At 37.6% G+C, this 22,820-nt stretch overlaps 1 long non-coding RNA gene across 1 annotated transcript; it reads right to left on the bottom strand.

The window, feature by feature from the left end:
* Positions 1–111: 111 nt before the first annotated feature.
* LOC120468224 (uncharacterized) lies at positions 112–17,950 on the bottom strand. The gene is made up of 5 exons (XR_005620206.2): positions 17,513–17,950; positions 8,281–8,367; positions 7,474–7,612; positions 5,073–5,191; positions 112–246 (listed from the first exon to the last, which is right to left on the bottom strand). It is a non-coding gene; the product is annotated as an uncharacterized LOC120468224 (long non-coding RNA).
* Positions 17,951–22,820: the final 4,870 nt, after the last annotated feature.

Here is a 22,820-nt window from a genome sequence, read left to right as displayed (position 1 = left end):
TGCAGTTATGGTGTTTTAAGTTTGATTTATCGATCTCAGCAGTGTGCTGATTGGGTTTAGCTTCGGTTCATACATGTAAATCCCCCATGGATTGACTTTTATGAACCCTTACAGCACACACTCTTACCCAGAATTCCTTGTAACAGCAGGAGACTTCTCCAGCAGTTATGGGTACTTTTTTTTGACAAGGGCACTCACAGTTTGCCACTTCTTTCAGGTTCAGGAACGCAGGAGAAGCAAGGAGCTCTGAGAGGTGTAGAAAAAGAAAAGATGTTATCACAAAAAATAGACTTCAAGCTTCTCTGGTTTTAACATGAAAAATCACAAACACTTCATGGCGAGAGGACGCCATAAATATACCACTCGAGGGCAAAAATACTTTTTTGGAGTGTTTCCAATTTTGTGCTGGTAAGAGTTCTCATATTCTGTTAGACTTTTAAAAATATTTATGATTAACCTGCTTAAAGTGTAACCAATTGTGATGACGCCAGGCAAATTTGCATTGTGATTTTTTTTTTTCGGTACTCATATAGGTTGCAGTTACACCATTAACGAAATAGTTCACTTTTACTAAAACTTTTGCTGATAATTTACTCGCCCCCATGTCATCCAAGATGTCCACGTCTTTCTTTCTTTAGTCGAAAAGAAATTAAGGTTTTTGATGAAAACATTCCAGGATTTTTCTCCGTTTAATGTACTTCACTGGGTACCAAATGGTTCAAGGTCCAAATGAGAGTTTTAGTGCAAACTGCAAACTGTTCAAAAGCCTTTAAACGATTCCAGACGATGAATAAGGGTCTTATCAAGCGAAACGATTGGTCATTTAAAAAAATAAATAAAAACGTTTAAGTTTTATAAGCACAAATGTGTGTTTATGAGTCTCCTGTTCGAACTCGTTCATCAAAATTAACAAATATTTTTTCAAATCATTTGGTTGATTCAACGAACGAAATGACTCGAAAAAAGGTTAGTTCATTTTGATGAACGAGTTCGAACAGGAGAGTCACAAACGCACACCACAGAACAGAGCAAGGCGAGCATTTGTGCTTATAAAAACTTAAACTTTTTTATTTATTTTTGAAATGAGCGATCGTTTCGCTTGATAAGACCCTTATTCATCGGCTGTTGTCGTTTAAAGTCCTTTGAAGCTGCACTGAAACTTTTATTTGGACCTTGAACCGTTTGGTTCCCAATGAAGTCCATTATATTGAGAAAATCCTGGAATGTTTTCATCAAAAACCTTAATTTCTTTTCGACAGACTTGGACATCTTGCATGACATGGGGGTGAGTAATTTATCAGCAACAGTTTTTTTTAAAAGTGAACTACTCATTTAAGTAGCGACCAGAATCTGTCTTTATGACTGATTTATTTGAATCCTTCATTAAACTGATTCGTTCAAAAACACAGATTCATTGAGGAACTAAAAAAGGGACAGACTGAATTCAGATTAGCATAGAAACAATAAAACTAATATGTAGTATTCTACTTCAGATTTATCCACTGTGTTTAATGAGTCAGAGAATCATGAACTTAATCGATTTGTTCAAAACACTGATTCTTTCAGAAAAAAACTAGTGAACCAGCGAACCATTATCTTAATCGATTTGTTCAAAAACACTGATTTATTCTGGAATAAAATCTAGTGCCTGTCTTGAGTGAGTCGGTGAATTATTCCATCAAAAGATTCATTCAAAAAGAATGAATTCAGCCCAAGTGTAGTATGATTGAATGTTATTCAGACACTGCCTGAATGAGTCATTGAATAATTCAGTCAGAGACACCAATTCATTTAGGAATGAATCAAATTGTGTTTTGCTCGAGACAAAACAGTTAATTCTGGGATCATTTGAAACTATTATCATTGGAGCACAAATATGCAAAAACTCTCAATATCGTGTTTGAAATGTAAATGATAGATTTGAACTTTTTGAATACTGTTTGTAGACATTTAACCAATATCACACTCGCAGATGTTGATTTACAGAATACCGAATATACTAAATATTGCCACATTTAATTTACACAGAGACAAAAACCTGAGCTTTCCTGAGGAAAAGCCAATCTAGTTAGACTCATCCCTCAGTTTGGAAAAATGAACAAGAAGTGTATTTACAGTAATCCACTTACAATGTAAGCCAAGCAGGGAAACAGGAGCAATAAACTTTTAAAATATGCAACTTTCACAGTATCATGGCACTCAAACATAAGGTTGAACCATTTTAATGAGTGTTGTGTCTGTTCCAGGAAGTTCTTATGGGGATATTTCATGTCTTAAGAAAGTGTAAAATAGCACTTTGCCAGCATGTCATCCTCAATTAGGGCTCAAAAAGGTTGTGGCAAACCAGAGTGCACTTAAAAGTGAGTGTGCTTCTTCCAGTTGGTGGTCAAGGATTCCTTTCACAAATAGTTGAAGGGAAACAAGCTAAGTCTCTTTTTCCTTTCTTTCTTCAACCATCACCCAAACACACACATATCTATTTTACTCTTCATTAGCGGGTGAAGAGTAAACTGCATTTCTAATCAAGGAGAAATGAGAAGAGGCGCTGAGGTGAGACAGCAGATAATACTATCGTTGGTTTCCCAGCACTCCCCTCTCGCTCTCACCACAGGGCTGTTTTACATTCACACCACATCACCTAGCAGAAGAAGCACTAGTCATGTTATGAGTAAGGCAAACCTCTCTTTCTCTCTCACACACAGACAGAATTTAAAGGAAATTGACAATAAAGGGCATGGGTGTGTACACACTTGGGTTAAGCAGAGGCCATGTTCACACCTGGAATTAAGGGAGTCACGTTTACACCTTTTATTTTAATCCATCTCTTTCGTCCACATTCAACCATTTCTGTCCTGATTTCTACGAGAGGAGGATCTATGGGTGAGTAATAATAGACGAAATAAGCTAACATGCTTTCGTTTCTGCTCTGAGAGCCGCAAAACCACGCAGAACGCAGTGTGTGTGTTAGAAATCAGGAATGGTGCACTCTCAGAAAAAAGGTACAAAAAAGCTGTCACTGGGGTTGTACCTTTTCAACAGGTAAACTTGTGTCCATTTTAGGTGCTAATAAGTACATTTTAGGTGCTAATATGTACATTTTAGGTTCTAATAAGTAAATTGTAGGTGCTAATATGTAAATATTAGGTGCCAATATGTACATTTTAGGTGTTAATATGTACATTTAAGGTGCTAATAAGTAAATTGTAGGTGCTAATATGTACATTTTAGGTGCCAAAATATATATTTTAGGTGTTAATATGTCCATTTTAGGTGCTAATACGTAAATTTTAGGCGCTAATATGTAAATTTTAGGTGCTAATATGTAAATTGTAGGTGCTAATAATTACATTTTAGGTGTTAATATGTAAATATTGGGTGCTAATAAGTACATTTTAGGTGCTAATATGTACATTTTAGGTGCTAATAAGTAAATTTTAGATGCTAATATGTACATTTTAGGTGCTAATAATTACATTTTAGGTGCTAATATGTAACTATTAGGTGCTAATAAGTACATTTTAGGTGCTAATATGAAGACTTCAGATGCAAAAGCCTCTAAATGCCATTTGAAATTTTCTTCTTTAATGATGATTTTTATCAAGCTTGTATATTTAAGTTCAGTGATTTCACTTAAATGGCAATGATAATTACCTATTAATTGTTATTTAAGTGAAATTACTGAACTTAAATATACTAGTTTGATAAAAATCATCTTTAAAGACGAAAATTGCAAATGGCATTTAGAGGCTTTTGCATCTGAACTCTTCATATGTAAATTTTAGGTGCTAATAATTACATTTTAGGTGCTAATATGTACCATTAAGGTACCAATATGCACCCTTTAGGTACAAAAGTGTATCTTTTAAAAAGGTACAGCCCCGGTGACAGCTTTTGTACCTTTTTTTTCTGAGAGTGTGAGAGAACATTGAGGTTGGTATGTTTTTTTTGTCTTTAAACCAAACTTGGGTCTCTGGTGAAAGTTTAAATCCAGTCTGGCAAGCACGCTTCCCATAATCTTTTCGTATTATGCTTGGTTCAGATTACACGATTTTTTTTTTTGTCTGTTATGATAGTCACTGTGGCAGATTACGCGATTTTGGCTCCTAAAATCTTGTCGTGTCGTGGACAAGACACATGTCAGACTACACGTTACTTCCTGACCAGTCATTGCATGCCGTGTTTAACGGCGAGCGTGATGTCATCGAGAAGGCGAAACTCGTAGCGAGTAACTTCCTGGATTGCTCGGCATTGCCTTTTCAGCATGAGAAATATACGGTGTGGCGTGTGAGTGTGTGAACTGGTTGAACTGCGTGTGTCTCACGGCCATTGCGTGAGACTTGAGAACCCTGCTCGAAGAGGACAGTATGGTCTGTCAATCCTCTAAAGAGAACTTTATTGTTTTCTTATATATTTTTACTTCTAGTTTTAACGTTAGCACCATCGTCTCTCTTTCGTTTTGTCTTTTTTGAAAGTTGTGTACGGAAAAGCTTGTGCTCCTATTGGTCAACCTCATACAAGTAATTTTAAAGGTTCTATGGCATTAAAGCAACTTTTAAAAGTTCTTCTTCAACACCAAGCTATAAATCTCTTAGCAAGACCTTTATTTTTATATGTTTGGTAAAGTTTGACTCTGTGAGTGCAGCAAACTAAAACTCACATTTTCTCTTTCAAATGTACCAAATAAATTACCATGATGTTTTCAAATAGCTCATTTTTCAGATGTAAGAACACTCAGTTGCTTTTCATCATCAAAAACTCTGAGCTTGAGGGAGGCGAGCGGGGCTCTCGAGCTTTTGTTTATGCTGCAGTATACTTTGATCACGCGGGTTTGTTTGGCTTGATTGCGCTGGTGAGGGCAGATCCCACAGAGATGTATCTGCTCCACAGGGCTAAAGGAGAAAAGACACGGAGCTGGACTGACCGGATAACAGAAACACATTAATTTTCTGGGTTCTGCTGGCTGTGGGGGTTTTATGGATCTGAGCTGAAGAGAAAAGGTAATTTCAGTACAGATGTGAGCCACACACACACCATGTGGTGCAGTGTAAACATGTTTCTACTTTGTTTCTTACCATTGTTATGCAGCTTTCTATCTTTGTTCCCACTCTTCCATCATTTCAATCTATCATCCATTCATTGCTGCCTTTATCTCTTGCGCTTCTTTGCCCTGGCAGCAATTCCAATGATGCAACTAAGAAAACAGATTGACACGAACATTAGATAATGATCCGAAAACTCTGAAAGGGAAAAACAGAGAGAGATGTGGACATTTTAGCAAGACAAAATCTGAGACTTTTGAAGTTAGATTACACTCTAAAAAATGCTGGGTTGTGCCCAAAAATGCCCAAATGTTGGGTTAAAAATGTTACTTTAACTTTCACTTTCAACTGTATATTTTTTAATCACATTTTTAACCCAACATTTGGGTTTTTCAGTGCTGGGTTGTTTCAACCCAAATATGGGTCAAATATGGAAAAACTCAAATGTTGGGTAGTTTTTTAACCCAACATTTGGGTTTTTCCATACTGTATATTTTTAATTACATTTTTAACCCAACATTTGGGTTTTTTAATGCTGGGTTGTTTCAACCCAAATTTGGGTAAAAAATGGGAAAAAAAAATCAAATGTTGGGTAGTTTTTTGATCCAACATTTAGGTTTTTCCATACTGTATATTTTTTATTACATTTTTAACCCAACATTTGGGTTTTTAAATGCTGGGTTGTTTCAACCCAAATTTGGGTCAAATATGGAAAAACCCAAATGTTGGGTAGTTTTTTAACCCAACATTTGGGTTTTTCCATATTTAATCCAAATTTGGGTTGAAACAACCCAGCATTTTTTAGATTGTAGCAAGAATGTCTCATATATGCACTAGATGCATTGGTTTTGCTGGTAACCCAGCTACATTTGGTTCACTCTAAAAAAAATGGTTAAAAACAAACAAATTTGGGTTGTTTTCAACCTAAGGGCTGGGTAAATATAGGACAGAACACATGTTGGGTTAATTATACCCAGAAAATTGGGTTATTTGTTTAACCTAGCTTAATGGGTTCATTTTTACTATAATTTTCTTCTTTCTTTTTTTTTACTTTATTCATTAATTAATGTCTAAGGATTAACTTAAACCAGCTAAACTTTTTTTATATACTCAATACAACCACTGGCTTGCATGATAATTCCTATATTTTCAATCATATTTTACAGTATAATTTATTTCATATAATTTTGAAAACATATTGCCAACATATGAGCTTGTTTTAAGGTGAAACTAAAATTAGAATATTGTGCAAAAGTTTATTTATTTCAGTAAATCAACTTAATACATTATAGACCATTCAACTTAAAAAAACGAATACATATTACATGCAAAGTGAGACATTTCAAGCCTTTATTTGTTATAATTATGATGATTATGGCTTACAGCCTATGAAAACCTTTTCACAATATTCTATTTTGAATTTGTGGTTTTCATGAGCTGTAAGCCATAATCAAACAAATTATAACAAATAAAGGCTTGGAATGTCTCACTTCGCATGTAATGAGTATATATTTGTTTTTGTTGAATTACTGAAATAAATAAACTTTTGCACAATATTAAAGTTTTTCGAGTTTCACCTGTATATTAGAAGTAAAAGTGAACAGTTTATAAGTAATTCAAGTGTAATCAACAGTCTCTGTTATCCCGTTTCCACCGTAACGGCGCTGGATCTCGAGTCGAGTGCCGGAGCGGGGGAACTTCTAACTTCAGACCGCCGCCCTGCGTTTTACTCTTAGTCAAAATATGCAGCGACAGGCTCTATACCTGTCCATAAGAAATCAGTTTACAGTTTATATTTTAACATTATACATTAGCATTCTGTACCCTTTTTAATAAAATCATGAAATTTTATGCAAGGCATTAGGAGTTTCCATCACACGAAAAGATCGACGTCACACTCGTTTAGGTGACTCACGTTGCACCCCTTTATGTTGCTTTGCATATGATTAAATGATATACACCTCAATAACGAATTTATAGATTAAATGTACACAACCTGTATTTTACCGAAGACATGCAGCATTTTGACGGAGCTTTATTGCTCTCTCCTGAACAGTTCGCAAAAAGCGCGCGATAAATTACTCCCTGGGTTGTTATGTCTGACCCAAGATCTGGGTAACACAAGTAAACTACCCAAACACTGGGTTGTAACATCTGACCTAGAAACTGGGTAACACAAAAACTACCCAAAACAAAATGACCCGAAAGGCTCAACCCATGATTTGGGTAAAAAATACCAATATACTCTGGGAACATTAGTTTTACACTAAATTAACCTACACCATGCCCTCATAGACACCTAATGATATTTGGAGCAAAACATGATTTGACCATTTTTGAACTTGTTAGCAGAGGTTTAAAAAAATAAAATAAATCACAAACCTGTCCACACACAAACCACGACACATAAACTGTGACACACGAACTTACCCACCTCCTTCACAGCTTGCAGTTGCAGGCCTTGAGGCTGATCAACTGTTCTGACCCAACAATGACAGACTCCTCCCTCCCTCCTTTACCAGATCGCTTCTCGCCTTGTCTCTCCATATCAAATCTCTCTGTGTGGCCACAGGCTGAAAGAGGTTCAGATGGTTTAAATGCTTCATTATCTTTTATTTTAACGGAGATTAGAGCGAGCCTGCGGTGGAAAGCGCTGCCTGTCGGGTCCATTCTGAACAGCTTCATTAAACGTCAGCCACTCTCCTCCATAAATATACAACATGCCTGCAGAGGACCGACCAGCAGAGATCGGCCCCTCCTGGGTCGTGATGCCGCAATAAAGTTGTAATGGAGGATGATTGACAGTTTGATCCCATGATCCTTCAGAAATCATTCTAATATGCTGACTTGGTGCTCAATTATAACTCCAAACTCTGAATGGTAGTGTATCACCATTTCCATAAAAATATTAAGCCACTTTTATGAGAAGTGATAATAATAAGAAAAACTTCTTGAGGAGCAAAACAGCATATAATTACTGAAGTATCGTGTGACACTGGAGACTGGAGTAATTTTGCTGTAAATTGAGCTTTGCATCACAGGAATAAAACACAAAACAGATATTTTAAATTAAATTGTCAAACTATTTCACGACCAGTAGTGAACTTCTCTCTGAAATGTATCTGAAGAGCAAAATTTTCAGTGAATAACAAATGAAATGTATTCATTTTTTTGGGAGTGAACTACCACTTTAAGTATGAGGTTTAATATGTATGTGTGTAAGCAAACTTGTAGAGCTCACCAGCAAATCTCAGATCTTTTGCTCATTTCCTCTGAAAGGAGCTCTAAGGCTTGAGCCCTTGAAAATCCAAAGAAAGGTTGGCAAATCCTATGGGAGAAACGGAAAATGGAGGAGATGAACTGGAGAGATATACAGTAGAGGGGGAGACAGGAGACTATGAGTTTTTTTTTAATCAATCAAACATCATCACTTAAAATCACCCTAAACAACAAGCGGCGTCTGATTGGGCCGTGTTAATGCTCGAGCTCTTGTGGGATTTCACCGTAGCATTTCCACCTGTTTTCCAGAAATAATGAGTCTTCAAATCAGTGGGAAACCAACTGTGAGATGTTGTACACCTGTGGAACGAATACACGTCCTATTGCTTTCACTGTACGGCACACAAATGGTATCTCTGTTGAATTTACAAAATAAACCAATCATTTAACAAACACATTATCAGTTACAATCCCTGATAGCAACTATACAACAACAAGGTGTCTATTTGATGCGTCTCGTTTCATATGGAAGTCAATTTCCGAGCATTTGCCCTTCCTTCCTTTCTTCCTTCCTTCCTTCCTTCCTTCCTCTCTCCTTCCTTCCTTCCTTCCTCCTTCCTTCCTTCTTTACTCCTTCTTTCCGTCCTTCCTTACTCCTTCCTTTCTTTCCTTACTCCTTCCTTCCTCCTTCCTCTCTCCTTCCTCTCTCCTTCCTTCCTCACTCCTTCCTATCTTCCTTACTCCATCCTTCCTTCCTTCCTTCCTTCCTTCCTTCCTTCCTTCCTTCCTTCCTTCCTTCCTTCCTTCCTTCCTTCCTTCCTTCCTTCCTTCCTTCCTTCCTTCCTTCCTTCCTTCCTTCCTTCCTTCCTTCCTTCCTTCCTTCCTTCCTTCCTTCCTTCCTTCCTTCCTTCCTTCCTTCCTTCCTTCCTTCCTTCCTTCCTTCCTTCCTTCCTTCCTTCCTTCCTTCCTTCCTTCCTTCCTTCCTTCCTTCCTTCCTTCCTTCCTTCCTTCCTTCCTTCCTTCCTTCCTTCCTTCCTTCCTTCCTTCCTTCCTTCCTTCCTTCCTTCCTTCCTTCCTTCCTTCCTTCCTTCCTTCCTTCCTTCCTTCCTTCCTTCCTTCCTTCCTTCCTTCCTTCCTTCCTTCCTTCCTTCCTTCCTTCCTTCCTTCCTTCCTTCCTTCCTTCCAACAGTGATGTTGATTTAAGGGTAACTTCCTTAACAATCAAATATTGTACAGAAAGATGATGCTTAAAATACAATGTGATGCTTTCCAGATACACCTTTTCATTGACATCTGTCAATAATTCAGTCTAAAATAAAAGTAGCTTATACAGTAGTATAATGCCATATATGCACTCAAAAATTGATGCTTATTACAGTAAAAGCCATTATAAAGCATTAGGAATAATGAACAGGCCCTGTAAAGTGTTTCAGAATTAGGGTATAAGCTGTATTGGTTGGAATTTGTTGGAGGGAGGTTGAGAAAAATGAAGTTTTCTCCCAGTGTGCATGCTGGGATATCCAGCTGTCTGTCAATGCCACATCCTCCCTGTGATTAATGCCTGCGTGCTGTGGGGAAAACCGGGGCGGAAGGCAGAAAGGAACGGCACTATGTCTTTGTCTCCGAACCCGCACGACTGCACATCACCAGAACTGTTTGTACACTCTGTATCCTGCACAGATTTCCAGACAAAGAGCATTGAGTGATGACTTTTGAAGCAGCTTTTTGAACTACATCCTTTCATGGGAGGAAATTACTCTTTGTGGGGGACAGGACTGGGATCATGGCATAATTAGGACCCACGGAGAAGCTCGTAATTCATTAAAATCGGAAACAAAACTAGAAATACCTTGAATCAGATGTGTAATCTGGCCACCTCTCGTAAGGTAAATATTCAAAGTCGCATATTGATGTTTATTTTTGTTTTGTCACCACACAAATGTACGCTAACAAATATGAATGTACGAGTGGTGCATTTTCTCAGCCTTGCTAATCTTTTTCCTAGAAAGGCAGATACGAGCCTATTCAGTGGCACGGATAAAAGCTGTGCTTTTGTGTAGCATGATAACGTGGAGACTGAGCTGACGCGTTATCTGCCTCCTCTGTGGCTATAGCCTTCGTTCCAGGGTTCTTGCACTTAAGCGGTAGATTATTTAGGTGCCGTTCAATGTGTTCATTCACATCTCTTTTCTCCCACCATCATTTCCAATGCAGAGTGGGGAAATAAACCTCGGTGTTAAAAATGAAAGCCCCTTAGAAAATGTCTCACCAGCCATTTGACTCAGTCTTGACAATTGCGAGTGCGGAACGGCACACATGAAAACAGACGTGACACGCTGCATCTCGTTTTAAATGCTAAGTCTTTCTATAACTACACTTCTTAAAACGAGTCTGAGTGCAACTAAATAATTACCTAATGTTTATTCAATTGTAGCTTGGTGAATGAACGAGGACATTGATTAATCATATGGATATGGATTGGGGATTTTTCCATAAATCTTTGCCGTTTATTGTTTATCCTGCTCAAAAAACATGTTCAAACCAGCCTATGTTGGTTTTCTGGTCTAAGACGGTCCACCAGCCAGGCCAAAGTGGTGTTTAGATGGTTTAGACTGGGGGGTCAGCTGGTTTCTCAGCCTGACAAGCTGAAAAGTGTCCAAAACCTTGTTAAAACTTCCCAGCCGATCACCTAAGACTAAAACAACAGGCCTAAGTTGGTTTGTCTAAGATGGTGTCCCAGCTTGGAACTGATGTTTAGCTGGTTTAGCTTGGCCAGCCAGCTGCTTCCCCACCTGACCAACTGAAAAATGCCTAAAACCCCTTTAAATCCAGCCAACAGACCACATTATAGTTATGTTTGTCTCGAACAGAAGCATTTCTCACACTCTTGGTCTTCAAGATATCTCATAATATCCCTCTGCTGAAACAACAACAACAACACCACAAAACTAATCATTCCAGCCAAGGCTGGTTTCTGGTCTAAGATGGTGTCCCAGCCTAGCCAAGCTGTTGTTTAGCTGATTTCATCTTGTTAAAACTAGCCAACCAAACACCATAGTCTAGAAAACAAGTTTAAGCTGATTTGTCGGTCTAAGATGGTGTCCGAGCCTGGCCTAACTTGTGTTTAGCTGGTTTAGCTTGGGCTCAAAACCCCTCTAAAACCAGCCAACCGACCGGCTGGAACACACATAAGGCTAGAAAACCTTCTTGTTTAAGACGCCTATATATGAAAGGCCAGGCCATAATTGTGTTTGTCTTGAACAGAAGCATTTCTCACACTGTAGATGGTGTCCTAGTCTGGTCAAACTGCTGTTTAGCTGGTTTAGCTTGGGCAGCTAGCTGATTTCCCAGCCTGACCAGTTAAAAGTGACCAAAAGTCCTCCAAAACCAGCCAATGGACCACACAGAAAACCAATTATATAGGACAGACCAGTCCTGTTTTTGTGTTTTCATACATCTGTCTCAAACAGAAGCATTTCTCACACCCTTGGTCTTCAAGTTCATATAAAGGAGTCCTGGTGCTCAGGCTCTCCCTGTGGCCTCTCTCTAAACCCAAAAGGCAGAAATGTAATATTATTAGTGGGCATCTGGAAAGGTTACCTCGTTAGAGAGAGATGGAGAGAAATTTAATTCAGGAACGCTGTGTTATTAGCACAAAAGCCAGCCACTAAAGGGCAGCAGAGTCCCTTCGAGGCCAATAGAAAGTACCATATGACTTTTATAGGGTTTAGATGATAAGAATGTTCCAGAATCGTATATATGGCTCTGTGTTTAGCAAGTGCATATGCTAACATAATACAACAATGTGGTGTTAGCATGATACAACTGGAAAGAACTGTATTAGCTTGCCTTTTTTGAGGCAATTTCTGACAGTCAACATCATTAAGCCCTTTGGGGGTAACACTTTATTTTACGGTGTCTGTGATACAGTATAATTACTTAATTACTTAGTAGTAGACATTGTAATAACATAACAAAATGTAGTTAACATGTAACTAAATTATGGAACAGCCTGTACTTACAGATTGTAATTACACTCATGTATTAGGCAGCTACTGTTACACATATGTAACAGGCCGAGTCGGTTACATACATGTATATTTTTAAAACAATAATATCTTAGAAAAGACTAAGTAATATTGACAAACTATATCATTTGAAAGCTTAAAATCTCTAGTTTCCATATTTGGGGACTGATGATTTGATGATTTTCAAAATAAATTACAGAGGAGCCGTAATTTATACATTTTCAACAAGAATATTTCCATACTCCTAAGGTGTGGTCAGACCTTTATTTTGAAATAGTGATGAAAATAGGTAGAGACCTCAGTTTGTTTTCATGCCAAGAGTTCAAAAGATTGCATCCATTCAATTATTTTAGAAAAAAAGGTCTGAAAATGTTTTAAATATAAAGAAAAAATAAGAAATTCACCATTTGTGATGTGGCAGGATGCCATAACGCACATGCATGTTCTTTATTTGTCTTTCTTAGAGGTTGAATTCATATCAAAATCTGCCAAACTTCGCATACTACTTCTGAATAGGATGTCTACTTCATAAATTGTATGAAAATTGTGGAAATAATGGTTCAGATCACTTAAAACACATATGGAAATGGAGGCGCCCTTATATGGGCAGTAATGGATGGTTGTGCCCTAGTGAAAACGTTTGGTACTGCGCCCAAACAAAATCTTACTGAAAGCTATTTTTTTTTAGAAATCAACCTAACTTGTTCAGATTTTTGGCTTTGATTTTTCTGCAGTTTTAGAGTAACCCAGGTTTTGAAAAAATATATTTTATATAAAATATGAATAATTCTCTTTTTTTTTACATTGTACATTTCCATAAACTCAAACTTCTATAACGTTTTTCCGTTTCACTTTCTTAATTTATTTCACTTCTACAAAAATCTGCCAAATGTCTTCTTTAAAACAACATCTATATTCCAAAGCATCCTTGAATTACAACCATTTAAGTTCGAAAATTGCATTTCCATGTCTATTCAAAAAAGGGGGTTGACAGTTAACAGGTTAAATGTGTTACTAAAAAACCTGCAGTTACACATGGTCATTTTGTACCCTCTAAAATAAAGTGTATCAAGGTTGTACTTAAGTGCACTTCATATGTATCTACATACCTTATCCATCTGAATAAACCCCAGTTCACAGTTTAAATACATGCAGTAGCTTCTTAATTACATTGCAATTACATAATATTACACAGGTATAAGCTACGTAAAACAAAGTGAATCAAGATTGTACTTAAGTGTACTTCATGTGTATCTACATACCTTATACACATGACGTACACTTAAGTACATCTTGATACACTATTTTAGAAGGTACAAAATGACCATGTGTAACTGCAGGCTTTTTTCATGGTAACATATTTAAGTACTTGTTACATTGAGTAGTAGCCTACAAAGTACTATAATCTTCAGTCATGTTACAACACTTGATCCAGCAGTAGGGAAGACCGGGGCAAGTTGTCACACAGTTTAATCAACTGGATATTTCTCAGGATATTTGTTTAGTATAACATTTCTAGTGTTCACCACTGTTTTGGGGTCAGTACGATTTTAAAATGTTTTTCAAAGAAGTCTCTTATGCTCTCCAGGGTAAACAGTTTTCTATTGTAATGTATTTTAAAATGTCATTTATGTGATAGTACTTTAACAAAACAATTAATAAACAACAAAAATGAGGAAACATCTAAATATAAACGTGCTATGAACTCATTTTATGTTAAAGCGAGCGAATCCAGATGTCCTAATGTTCCTGCAAATTGACCCCAGACTGAAATAAAAGGCTCCTTTTCCCCTCATCTCTCTGTAGAGGAATGTATTTGCATATGCAAACAGCTCTGATATCAGCTGTGTAATCTAACAGCACACACTGAGCCAGAACTCAGCATTTGATGACATGTTTTAGTGTTGTGCTTTACCACAGACGATTTAATGGTACCTACAGCCTTTTTAACCCACACCTACCAACCACCCTGATACTTGATCGGGTTGCCGTGGAGATGGTTCTATCATCATAGAGATGATGTTATCACCGTGGCAATGGTGCTATCTGCGGCGCCCATCTCTCTCTGTGGCCCCTGGTAATCAAATGAAGAATATGTGCTCGGTGGAGCTTTGTGAGATTAAGCTTTAAATGAAAGACGAGTTTAAGAGCAGGATGGAGAGGGAGCCGGGGGGACAGAGTATAGATTACGAAGCCTCTGATCAGTTGGAAATGTGCATTCATGTAAACACACACACACACACACACACACACACGTAAACATATAGTTGGGGCCCAAAAGTCAGTCAACATTGAAAATCTTAGGATGCAAAATCAGATTTAAAATACTATAATAGTTTTAGGATTCTGAACAAAGTTTTGGTAACACTTTACTTAACGTCTTTATGTATAACGCATTGTAAACGTATTTATAATGTATTAATTATGTCCTGTAATGCAGCTTATTATGGATTGTATGCTTTCAATAATTGTTATAATACAGTTATAATACATTATAATACCCATCTATTAATGTCTATCTTTAGAAAGTATAATGCATTAAGTAAGTAAATAAATAAATAGTCTATAAAAGTCTCTATTAAAATAATTGTTTTCCCTGAAAATTATTAGTAAAGTTTTTTCTGCATTTTTTTTCTAATATATATATTTTTTCCTTTAAATTATTAATATTCAATTAGTTAATGTCGTAATATTTGGTTACCTTTGCTCAGAGTAAAATCGCATCAAAGTTTTCTAATATATATATATATATATATATATATGCAAATGCAAATAGTGCAAATATTTATATTTTTATTAAAATCTTTATATTAAACATGTTGTAAACATATCTATATTAAACACAATTTTATATAGTATATTTTATATAGTAAATCAAACATGCTTCAACATGATTGACTATGGGTGGATAATTTAAAAAAAAATTTTCTTCTCCAAAAAAACAAAAAACAAAAATCATTGTTAATGCATTTTTAATATCTTGCACTAGTAGTGTTAGTACTTTTTTAATAGTTATAATTTAAAATCCTTGTAACATTTTTCATTTTGTCTTTGATATTGTTGAAGAAAAATATTTTATCACATAATTTCAGGAAATAAGATTCAAACTGCCATAGACGGTCAAATTTCCTTCCATAATTTGTAATTGTTTTTTTTTTTTTTAAAAAGGTCTCAGACTTTTGGACTTTATATTCATGTACTCATCGTATCATGCAACTCTGCAAACACACACACACAGACACACACACACACACCATTCAATTACTGGAATACGAGTCTATACAGCCTGAACACAACTGCAAACACTCTCTCTCTCACTCCTGTACAAGCAAGCCATCAATAAAATTAGCACGGAGGGCTGCAACATTGTTTACGACCTTCAAAATGACATTGCAGGCCTCGTCTGACTGCATTCCTCGTGCACAACACCGTAAATCTGAGCCCATCTTTGCTGCATTTTTTATAAACCAAGCTTAGTTGCGGTCATGATGAACGTAAAGTGTGGAGCTCAAAAATATACCTGCACTTCAGATTCATTTTAATTACATTAGCTGCTCGGCTTTCATTTAAAACACCCCCCCCCCCCCCCCCGCCTCCTTATCAACCCTATAACAAGCACAGATGGACGGCTAAATAAATGATCATTATGCGAGCACAAAAGGATGAGCATCACTGTAAACATTTTGATTGATGCAGGTTGGGAGTTATTCATCTAATAGAGAGTCTGTGATTAGGAATCAGGACATGTTTGGTATCATGTCAGTGTGTGTTTTATCTTCCTGTATCTGTTCCTGCAACTCTACTGGGACTTATTGACATTACTGTGTAACATCCATTAATCAAATCGTGCCTATTTCCACCGCATCTGAATTTTTGGTTGGAAAAACAAGCACAAAACAACCACCTTTAACTGGGAGTCAGTGTAAGCTTACGGTTTTTGGATTCTAAACCAAACCTGATTTATGAATTATTTTAAACCAAGTCACTACTGAATGTACCTTATGCTCTAAAAATGACATGAAATTGGTGCCCGGCTACACACAAACATATTATGAAGATAAGAGCAAATCTTGTATAATTATAATCTGTATATCACTGCTAAATTATTTTAGAAAATAATTTTTAATCAATTATCAAAATTCATTATTCAGAATAACACATTATCCTCATATCAATCTGGCTTTAGGCCTAATTTGTCAAAAACCACAGCTTTATTGAAGTTCACCAATGACATTTTCTCCGGATCCGCTTTTGATACGGGACAGCAAACTGACCTTTCTAAAGCCTTTGATATGGTGGATCATTACGTTCTCCTTGACAAGCTTTATGCAAAAGGTTTGAATCAAAGTGCTCTGTGGTTTAATTCGTATCTTCACAATAGACGGCAGTGTGTTGCTTTTCAAGGTTCACTATCTGATTATTTATTGGTTGATAAGGGGGTTCCTCAAGGTTCTAATCTAGGACCCCTTTTGTTCTCGATTTTCACTAACGATTTATCGCACATTTCCTCCATTGGTAAGGTTCATCTTTATGACGTCATAATGACAACTTATTGTTGAGTATGGAGTCCGGTCCCACTTTATATTAAGTGGCTTTAAGTACTATGTACTTACATTTAAAAATAAGTACAATGTACTTATTGTGCTCATGTTGTATTGTAAATCACTTTTGGTGCTATTGAGGTGGGATACGGGTAAGGTTAGGGACAGGTGTGGTGGTATGGGTAGGTTTAAGTGTAAGGGAAGGGATGGGTCAGCTGTGTAATTACATATGTAATTACATAAATTAATTACGCCAGTAATTACATGCTGGTATTTTTTAAATATAATTACAATGTAAAAACATGTGTGTACACAATAATTCATTTGTATCAAATTATTAATTTCAATGTAAGTACATGGTACTTAAAGCCACTTAATATAAAGTGTGAGTTTTAGCAACCTGTGATGTTGTGCTGTTGAATTAACAATTCATTTCTAATTTTAAGTCTGTGCCCTTGGGAGATTCCTTCCAATGTGTTGTTTACTTGAGCCACACAAATGCACACTCTGGATGCGTTCACCTCTCACCTCGATCCTCCCCGGTGTATCCTTGAGTAGTTACTTCCTCTTGTTATTTAAAGAAAACTCACAGCACACACTGAGCCACTGACAACTGCAAGAAAAGGCCATTTGATCTCAGTACCTTGGAGAAAACACATGCACATTCATGTACACACATACTCACCATAACAAGGACACGACCGCAGACTTTTTGTACAGACATTTGTATCTGAGAGTGCGGACATGGGGAAACGCCTCAGGACGGGTCTGTCTTGTTGGTCGAGGCGTGTGACGTCTCCCGTTCGCTCTCACTAGGGGTCAGTGGAAGGTCCTAATTAGGTCCATGGTGGCAGTGACTATATGATTCTACTGCTGTGGTCACCTTCAACTCCCAGCTGTCATCAAGTAGTCCCACGACAACCCATTAGAAAACACACACACACAGTCACATACAGAGACAGAAGTGTCTGTCACCAATCTGTCGTCATCTCTGTTCCTCGGCTTTCAACTGCTCCAGATGCATTAAAGTCAACGTTATTTAAAAGTAAACAGACCTCAATTACATCATACAAAAAATGTAAATATTGTCATCATTACTCACCCCCAAGTTGTTCCAAACCTGAATGCGTTTCTTTCTTCTGCTGAACTCAAAAGAAGATATTTTAAAGAATATTGGTATAATCAAGCAGTTGAGAGTAGCCATTGATTTCCATTGAAGGAAAAATAATAATAATACAATGGAAATCAATGGGTGTCCTCAACTGTTTGGTTACCAAGATTCTTTAAAATATCTTCTTTTCTGTTCAGCAGAAGAAAGAAACTCATTCAGGTTTGGAACAACCTTGAGGGTGAGTAAATAATGAATACATTTTTAACCAACTCTTTAAAGCCATTCAAGGACAGTCGGATCCAAAGAAGGGTTAACAGGTTATTAACAAAACAGTACAACATAACAAATCTACTTTGTCTACTCTTTGAATAGCATTATGGTATGGTAAAAATCGAACACTATGGGAACAGCTTTCTTACGTGTATGCAACACTATTTTGCTTCTGGCGGGACTGATGGAATGGCAGTTTCTTTCAGATTTTCCCCTTCATTTGGCCTAAAACACTGTGTTTGTGGCCATCCAGTTGGAAGCGTTGACTCCAAACACAGTTTTTCGTGAAATTCTCTCCATATTTACTTTTGGAGTCTTTGCTGCCATTAGCCACTGCCTACAAAGCCTTGGAACCCTTATCGGAAATCAAAAGTAACTCACTCCCGCTTAAAGTTTACTCTTTGAATTCGAGCACCTAGAAACATGACAAGTCGAGACCATTATGACAAATATTTTCTTAAGAATTATTTCCTAATTCCTACTCAAAGCTTTATTTGACTCCGGTTAAACGTATCCATAGCAGACTGGTGAGAGTGGCATTGGATGGCAACATACCCATTGCATTATGGGGGTTGACATTTTCCTACGTATTTGGCATAGCCATTGGCCGAAGACAACAGACATTTTTACTTTAATCAGGTAGCACCATCTTCACTTCATAAAAACAACAACATTATTGTCATTACAGCCGAGACACCATAGCAATGTCCAATTTGTGACGGAATCATTTTTTTTTAAACTCGATTCTTCTGAATCTGTTGACAGAATGATTCATTCGTAAAAAAAAAAGTTTAAAAAAAAAAGTTTTCTGTGTTTCAGCCAATCATTTAAACGACAATGACATTTTGCAGGCCTGAAAACCCAAACTTTTGAAAACAGGTTTCAAAAGACCTTTATCGTCTCAGTGTAAAAAAAAGAAAGAAAAGAAGCTAATTAGTGAACACAGTGACGTCATGCATGCATATCATGTGCTATAAGCACGTTGTAACATCGGGGCCAGAAATAAAGCGGAGAGCGAATCCAAATGCAAGCACTTTTAATTAAATGAAAAGGTAATCCAGGGTAAACAAAGAAACTACGAACAAGGACTTCAAAATGTTATCATGGGATAAACAAAGAAACTCAGAACAGGGCTACAAGCAACAACGAACGACAACCAACAACTGAAGCACAGAGGTATAAATACACCTACAAATAAGCTAAACAAGATAACAAGGGGGCAGGGCTGATTAGAAACCCCTGGAGAGACTCATCAACAAGAAAAACTACAAAGGACTACAAAACATGGGAGAGAACAGGAAATAACTAAAGTCCACACAAGACAAGGAAAACATAAGACAGGAATCATGACACACACTTTTTCTTTACAAAATTACATCAACCTGACCCGGCAACAATCATGCAGCTGGGAATCAAACAGGAAAGAGGCAATTTCCCTAAACAGCCAAAAAGCTAAAATACGGGTCATTATTGCTTAGCGTGATGTGCCATTTTAGACTGGCCGGCAAGTTCGTCAGAGAAAAAGAGTGGAAAGATTACTTGAAAGGTTACTCAAGTCAACCTATAACAATACATTATTAATACGTGACAAATGACATCCATTTTGCGACCATTAAATATACACCGATACCGTGTAAAGGCACATCTCGGCCTATAAAATAAGGAGGTGAGAGTGTGATGGTCATGGGAATCATTTTAAATCACTACAAAGTGGTGGGGATAGTGCAGTGATGTGATATAAAATTATCATAATGTCATACAATTATGTCGTTGTTTTATCACTGTACTTTGAAGAGCGACTTCAGTCCTACGCGAAAGAAAAGCACAGAGAAAAAGTGTGTGAGTCAGTCTGAATCAGATCAAAGGCAAACACCTTCATTGGCGGTCTCCATAATTCAGCAGCTATTGCATGGGGTCCGATTTGAGTCGCGAACGTGTAGATGCATCTTTAATACAGGCCTTCCACAGAATAGTGATGGAGTCAGTCATGAGGAATGTCTATTTGTGTGTGTAAGAGATAGATATTGAGAGAGAGCAGAGGGTATATTGAGAAAGGGAGACACAAATGGTGGTGGGAGTTTTCTCAGAGGGTTTTTTGCGATCCGAGCAGGACATGAGAGAACAAGCTCTATAGCCCAGCGGAGAGCCCCTTCAAGCTATTCAAACATTTACTATGAGGATTTAATGAGGAATGAGAGGTTGATCGATTGAAAGACATGGAACTGTACAAGACATTGCTTTCAGAAATCAAATTTCTGTCCCACTGCTCGTTCCCTTCATGTATTATGTAATGGACCTACTCTACTATTCTCTATTTCAAATACAAGCGTGGAAGCCAAGACTTGAGGGATAGTTCACCCTAAAAATAAAACACTGTCATCATTTAGGGCCAATCCCAATTCTACCCCTTACCCCTTCACTTTCCCCTAGCCCTACCCCTTCGCCTTCCCCTTGACCCTTGAAACAGAGTGGCAATGCGTAGGGGTGAAAATATTCCCCTAAGAAATGGGACACCACTACGCCTCCGTTAAACGTCATTATAAGTCGTCGCTAGCGCCTACGTCACAGGAGATGCGCTGATGTTTATCACAACTTCAAAGATGCCGTCGACAGCTGCAGTTATCTCAGTCGCGTGGGTTACAGCTATTTTCTTGCATTTATCTTGTGAAGTTCGCAGGAAACAACGGAGACGACGAAAATATGCGGGACTATCGTTAGCAAACTACAGTAATTTTAGCGATTTTTTTACAAACATTTCTGTGAAGAAACTGACTGTAAATATGAACACAATATTGAATGTAACAAATCATTATTTGTCGTTACAATACTTATTAAAGCCACAAATACTTAAATTTATGGGTCTCCTTTGTCGCTTGGGCAGCCAGCCTGGGTTAGCAGTGACACTTCTCATACCCCTTCGTTTGACGTGTGCTCCCGAAAAATCTTCGTTTGAAGAGCTATCTGGCCCTTCCCCCTAGCCCTCCCCCTCCAACCAAAAGAGAATTGGGACAACCCTACCCCTTCACATGGACGCGCAAAACGGAGGGGAAGGGGAAAGTGAAGGGGTAAGGGGTAGAATTGGGATTGGCCCTTAGGCCTGCTCACCCTCACGTTGTGGAACACAAATGAAGAAATAATACAAAATGCCAATAATGGGGGGTAATTAACCCAAAAAAGCTCCATGAAAGTAATCCATATTACAAAGAGAAGCTTCTCCGTTATAGTTCTCATGGTCTATGTGGTGTTTTTAATATACTTTAAGACAAACCATGTGCAAAATCGCTTGTGTTTCTATCATCGAACCTAACCTTGCAGTCACGACAACGTGTGATCGTCAATGAGTGGATCTCTGAGCTGGTGAGTGGGGGCGTATTGCATATTCATAGAACTAAATACCAAATGAGGCAAGTTATTTTCAAGCCAATTTAAGGCATGAATAATTTCTTTTCAAGGAAAAAAAACCTTTAAATATTTCATTTTGGTGATCAAAGATGAGGGTAACACTTTACTTGAAGGGGTGTGCAACACTAACATGACACCTTCATAATCATCTTGAATATGAAGGAAGTTTTTATGCATGTTTGTGACAACTGTTATTAAGTGTTATTCGCTCAGTCATGACATTTTTAATGCAAATATGACATTGTTTGTTATGACACCTTGAAAAACCACAAATTCAATTAGTACCACTGTATTTGAGGTCACGAAAAATATTCATGACACAGTTATAATGGCCTCAAGACAGCCAATGTCAAAGCTGATCACATGACAGTTTAACTTCATTTAATGTCAAGTTGTCATGACAAAGACACCGACAGGTTATGACAATTATGGTTTAAACAATGTCATATTTGCATTCAAAATGTAATTATTGAGCGAAAGACACATAATGACAGTTGTCATAAACATGCATAAACCATACTTCATATTCAAGACATATGTCATGGTTATGAAGGTGTCATGCCAGTCTTATGCACACCCCTTCAAGTAAAGTGTTACCATTTTGGCTTAACTGTTTTTTCCATGATTCAACTAAGGAACATAATAAGCCAACGCGACGTCATTTTGGTTTTACCAATAAAGAAAAAAAAAAAAAAACAGTCTATCATCAGTTCTGACAAACTCTTGGGGCCAGTTTTGATAATGTAATCCGGTTGCGCATCAAAGTCGCCTGAGAACATGAGGTCGCCTAGTCCCATTGTGTGTGTTACTACCCAGACTAACATTAACTGTTCACTGATGGCAGAAAATTGAGCGTATAGCGAGCTCAGTTCCATGCCTCTAGGGCCCCAGATCACTAATCATTTGATGCTGAAAGCAACCGCTCCCTCTGCAGCAGGAACGAAGGGTCAAACGCATGTTAGAAGCGAGCTGCTTCTAACGCAGGACACGTCTCTCCCCACGTGCCTCTGAAACAGCAGGGGACCCCATCAAGAGCGGGAAGAGAGCAGTAGAGGAGAGGAATGAAATAATTTCATCTCCTGCACTGTAATGCTCCCTCTTAAATCAGCCTGTGAGGAGTGTGCCAAGGCTCTGGGAACGGGAGGGAGGCGAGCTGGAAAGAGAGACAGCGGTAATATCGGCCCCAGCTTTGATGAAAGATCTCAGGCAG

The sequence above is a fragment of the Pimephales promelas genome, chromosome 25 (genome assembly GCF_988280905.1).
Source record: "Pimephales promelas chromosome 25, fPimPro1.hap1.1, whole genome shotgun sequence".
NCBI classification, from domain to species: Eukaryota; Metazoa; Chordata; class Actinopteri; order Cypriniformes; family Leuciscidae; genus Pimephales; species Pimephales promelas.
Note: the sequence above shows the minus strand (reverse complement) of the source record. Positions and strands in the feature narration are given on the sequence as shown.